The following is a 6,000-nucleotide window of genomic DNA, read 5'->3' as shown; positions in this document are numbered from 1 at the left end:
GTGCGAAGATAGAATGAGATAGCTTGGGGACGACAACAACTTCTTTGCTTCCGGTCAAGAGACTTGTGGCTTCAACAACCACCAATATAGCACCACCGGAAGCAAAGCCCATCATTGATCAAGCCTTGAAAATAGGAACCCATTTTTCAATGGGTCCTACCATGATGTTCCGCTTGATCTTGATCCTTCTTCTCCTCTTCTTCTTTGGCTTAGTAGCCACTTCTTCTTCATTGCATGGGGCTTCAATAGCTTCATCTCTAGCTTCAATGACTCCCTCCAAATATTGAGTTTGGATTTGGAGATTTTCAATTTTGGACTTCAAACGGTTGACTTCATCTTCATGATCCGGATGAGGGTGAGTGATATCAAATCTTTGAACCTCTTTCTCCTTATTCACCCGGAATTGTTCTAGCAAGGCTTCTTCTAGAAGAGAATTCCTTCTTATGAGCACACCATTGTGTCTTTCTAAGGTGGCAATGTAGTCTTCATGGTTGCGACATATGTAATCCTTGCTTGCGCGGCGGTATTCTTCCAAAGCTTCCTCTAGAAGAGAATTCCTTCTTAGGAGCACACGATTGTGTCTTTCCAGGGTGGCAATGTCATCTTCATGGTTGCGAAAAATGTAGTCCTTGCTTGCGCGGTGGTACTCTTCCAAAGCTTCCTCTTGGCGTGAATTGGTTTCCACGAGCCTTGTGTTACGTCTTCTCAAGAACCAAACTTCATCACGAAGCTTGTCACAACACGAATTGGGACCTTCATCTTCTTCCTTCTTGCATGCTTCTTCATGAGGATGCTTCTTCCCCTTGAGTTCTTCCACCCAAACAAGCGCATGGTCTCGATCTTTGATGAGTTGGGAGATGAAGGAATTGTTGGAATCTTCGAGAATAATAGCACTAGCTTCAAGTGACATACGCATGCACAATTCTTCCTCATAAGCTTGAGTGAGGGAGACAATCTCCATGTCCGCTTTCTTCTCAAGCCTCCTTCTTTCCTCAATATGGACTTGAGCCGCATCGAGTTGAATCAAGATTTCCTCAACATGAGTCTTGATATCTCCTAGCATGTTAGTGGTAGGAGCACCCAAACTCGCAATAGAGATAGTATTAGAGGAAGAAGTAGACTCGGAAAGGGATACAACCTCCGATGATACCTTTGCCACAAGACAATGGAAGTTGTTGGCGATGAGGTTCTCATTTGGAGAGTTGAAGAGGGAGATGGAGGGAGTGGAGACGGCGATGGCGGCCACCTCCCCTTCCTCCTTGTTCGATCCCTTGTCTTTGTGTTCTTCACCTTCATCAGAGGAGTATTCTTCACGGATAATGAACGCTCTAGGCTTCTTGGTGAAGGAGACCTTGGTGTCACCGGAGTTGGAGGAGAACTTGGAGAATCCTCTTGAGAGAGATTTGAACTTGTCCTTTCGGACGAGCCTTCCACCATTGTCTTCCCTTCTCTCATAGATACAATCCGCAACAAAATGACTTGTGTCACCGCAATTGTAGCAAGCTCTCCCCCTTTGCTCTTCCTTTGGGCTCTTGGAGGTGTATATTGATGAGTCATGCGACGAATATCTTCTTGACCTTGAGCCTCGTGTCTTGTTCCCACTCCAAAAGCTCTTGGCGGCAAGGGCCATGTGTTCATGATAGTTGGCCTTGAGATCATCCGGACCCCACTCAATGGGATCCTCATCGCTCTCACTAGCTCCATGCTCCTTCATCTTCAACGCAAGGTTGGGCTTGCGAGTGTTGTGGGCGCGAGCAACAAGATCCTCCGCATTCTTCTTGGAGATGTCCAAAGCGATGACTTCGCTAAGGAATTCATCGGATGTCATAGCACGGAAGGAGGCATTTTGGCGGATGGCCGTCAACTTCACTTCCTCATAAGGGAGGAGAGCGTTGTAGAACTTGTGCTTGATCCAATGGTCATCCACAAACGTCGCTCCAAGATCTTGCATTTGCACGGCGAGAGCAATGAGGCGCCGATACATTTCTTCGGGGGTCTCTCCTTCATTCATGACGAAGTTGTCGGCCATGTTATTCACTTCATCGAAACGAGAGCTTTGAATGCTCTCATTTCCGAGGAAGAGCTTGTCGAGCATGTCCCATGCTTCTTTGGCGGTCTTGAGTGAGCGGATATGAGCATGGTCCTTGGGTGTGACGGCCATGTGGATCATGTTGATGGCGGTGGCGTTGAGTTGGTCATCCACCACTTCTCTCCTTGTCAAGTTCTTTGGATCTCTTGGTGAATAACCTTCCTTAATGATGCGCCAAAGCTCGGTAGAAGCGCTGCGCACATGAGATTTCATCAAGAATTGCCAATTCTCAAAGCTATTTGATTCAAGTAAAGGTGGTGAGCCATGAGACAAAATATGAGGCATGGGTATTGGGACATTTATGGCGTAATCACTTGGTGGAGGCACCGTATGATAACCCCCTAATTGTCCCGCAAACGGTGGATCATCCTTCCCTTTTGATGAAGTGCCAATGTCCTCAAGATCCCCTTCTCGAGGTGGTTTTGTCGATTGCGCGACAAAATCAACAAGAGGAAGGGTGTTGACTCGTTGTGGAGGAACATCAACACTTGCCTTAGGATCTATAATGGGGGTGGGTTTGGGAGCAATCAACTCCATTATCATAGCCTTCATTTGAGATACAATGGATGACTCCAATTTCTTGAGGTCATCCAAAGTAGCCGGAGTGCTATCGACCGTTGATGGTGGAGGTGATTGCTCACCGGGAAGGGACCCGTTCGCCACCATCTCTTGTTCGGCCATTTCTTAGGCGGTAAAGCCCGAGCAAGAAAATCTTGCTCTGATACCAATTGAATGGATCGTAGCGAACAAGAGGGGGGGTGAATGGGCGCTACTCAATTTTTATATCTTTTTCAGTTTTTAGCAAAGCGGAAGGTAAAGGTGATAGCTTTAGTGGTGGTGATGTTCCTAGTATGATCCTAGGCTAGTGCAACAAGTAAAGGGAACCTCACAAATAACAAGGATAAGGAAAGGGACAACCGGAGGGCGCGGAGTCGAGGCGAGGGTTTGTTTCCCGCAGTTTCTCCCACAAGAGGGAGTAAGTCTGCGTTGAGGAGGTGCTAGTCTCACACAAGAGACTAGACGGCCACACCACGAAGGAAGGCCTCACCTTCTTCCTCAAGAGAGCTCCACAAAGGGGCTCCCTTTTCTCCACTAAGGCACCGGTCGAGGCGGTGGTTCCTTCACAAGGTTGGGGCGAGCTCCACAACACTAGGAGGCTCCCAACATCCTATGGGGCTATCACAACTCCAAGCTAGCCTACATAGGAGCACTTCTTCCAAGATCCCACCATAGGAACCCTACCAACAAGATCCACTAAGGACTAGCACGAATTGGTGAAATTTCTCTCGATAGAACGATAGATCGGGGTCTCCTCCACCACTCCTCAAAGTATGAGCAAGATTGATTGGGTAGGTAGGGAGATCAACTAAGTTTGAGCTCAACAACAATGGAGGAGAGAGATAGAAGAGCTAAAAACGAGCTGGGGAAGAAGGGGCCTTTTTATAGGGCTCCTCAAATCCAACCGTTATGTGCAGTTTCTGCCTAAGCGGTACTACCGCTTTGGGAAGCGGTACTACCGCCCTGGATTCGAAATCCCCACAGATCTGGTCCACGTGGACAGAAGGCGGTACTACCGCTTGCGGTACCGCTCGAGGTACCGCAATGGTCTCCAGAGCTTACTGGACACCAAGCGGTACTACAGCGGTACTGCCGTAACTCAATTTACGGTACTTAAGCGGTACCAAGGCGGTACTACCGCTCTCAAGCGGTACTACCGCTCAAGGTACCGCAAAGGTACCGCACCTTGTTCTGTGAGGCTTTTCCAGTGCAAATCTCAAGAGCGGTACTGCTGGGCGGTACCAGTAGGGTAGCGGTACTACCGCTCCTGGTACCGGTAGTACCGCCTTGGCTGAAACTGCTTTTTCCTCTTTTCCTCTCCTACCATGTCACCTCGCGACACACACACAAAACCAGAAAACCTAAGAGCTACGCTTCAGTCTTCCGATCATAACGTGTTCAGCGAGGGCACCGTACACTTGCAAATCTATCAAAGACAATCTTTGTGCACGGTTAAATTCATTCAAGTGTTGTCATCAAACACACAAAACACGGGATACGGATTTTCTCTTTCAATATCCATAAGTATTTTGACATGATGTTTGAATATCAAATATGCTACCTTGAACAAACAAGATCATCACTTTTGTCATGCGACGAACATAGCATGTGCATTCACTTTATCCCTAGTGAGGTAGCAAAAGAAAAGGCAAAACCATAATAGATCATGAATTTATTGTTACTATTCAATCACTAAAACCATGCTACTCCATGTTATACACACATCACCCCCCACACGCTCTTGCATAGATGTTGGATCAGAATAAATACTTAAGAACGAGGTACAAAATATGCATCTATCAATACATCTTACACATAATACGATTCGCATAGCATAATATCATAGAATAAAGATCCACCACATAGTTATTACAAATATGGCCATAATCATGTGAGGCAGCTCATATGACACTAAAAACTATGAAGAACATGAGAGAAATAGATCAAGCTACTGCCACAAACCCGTAGTCTAGAGGTGGACTACTGTCCCTTGATCATGGTGATGGTGATGAAGACGTTGGAGAAGGTGGAGATCCCTCTGGCGGTGATCCCGGTGGAGTTCCCCTCCCAATCTTCTTGTTGCAGACCTCTGTTTTGGTGTTTCTGTCTTCTGCGACGCTCTCCTCCCGAGAACTCTTATGGGCCTTATATATAGTGATTTTTTAGGTTAAAATACATCGGTGGACGAAAGAATCAGGTCAATTGGACGATCGACGGTCAAAAGAGCATGGTGGCGCGCCCTACATGTTTGGGCGCGCCACCTGCACTCTTTTGGGCCTCAGGCCCATCCAGGCCTCCTCCAAAGCTCCAGGGTGCTTCTCCCGATGAAAAAGTGACGCTCCAAAAATCTCAGGTCAATTTGACTCTGTATAGGTCTCTGAAAGTAAAACATACACAAAACATGGTTTTCCTGTTCTGCAGAGTTATAAACCAAATAAAGGGGATCATTGGTAAATCCACATAAATCAATGTAGAACATGTTATTAACATCATATATGTTACAAATATGTGAGAATTCAATATGATAAAGGATAAAGTTCATGTATGCTTTTACATGCATCAACATCCCCAAGCTTAACCTATGCTCCTCCCGAGCATAAAGGTGATAAAACTAACATGAATTTTAGAGTTTATTATGTATAGCTTCTAAATAATCATGCAAACTATCACAGGGTTTAGTCAATAAAGAATAACAATAAGTAATATGAACTTATCAAGTGATAACTCTTACATTCTACAAAGCATGCATAATAGTAAATAGCATCATAAAAAACATGAATGATAAGTAATATGAATCATAAAACATGCTTAGAAGAATCATATAGAATTGTTGGAAGACTATTTGTCCTCTCTTTTGTTGAACATTTCTTTTGACTCTTGAATACAAAATAAAAAAATAGAGAGAATAAAACAAGGTTTTGAGATATGCAATTCATGTCAACAATAATAATAATAAGTATGGGGTACCAAGTATCTCATATAAGAAGATATCTATGTGTCATAAGTTTAACCTCTTATGAGTAAGTGTTGCCTTATTTTCTTGCATGCTAAAGATTCTCTCGCGCAGTTATGCAGGAATCCAACCCAGACTAGGAAACACGTCTTAGGGCATCTCCAGCGGCGCGACGCATTTCGGACGCCCAAAAGTGGTCGCGAGCGTCCGTTTACGTCGTCCCGCGGACATATTTTGTCCGCTCGTCCGTTTGCGTCTGAGTGTGCTCCCACCGGGGCGGCCCATTTTTTTGAATTGGTACATAGTAGAAACATTGAAAGTAGTACATAAAAATGCATAAAAACTATACAAAGTAGATCTATAGGCCTAGACTACTTGCTTCCTGACGGGCCGGCACCGT

This window comes from Lolium rigidum, chromosome 5 (assembly GCF_022539505.1).
Source record: "Lolium rigidum isolate FL_2022 chromosome 5, APGP_CSIRO_Lrig_0.1, whole genome shotgun sequence".
Taxonomy (NCBI): domain Eukaryota; kingdom Viridiplantae; phylum Streptophyta; class Magnoliopsida; order Poales; family Poaceae; genus Lolium; species Lolium rigidum.
The sequence above is the reverse complement of the archived record's forward strand: the minus strand, read 5'-3'. Positions refer to the sequence as shown.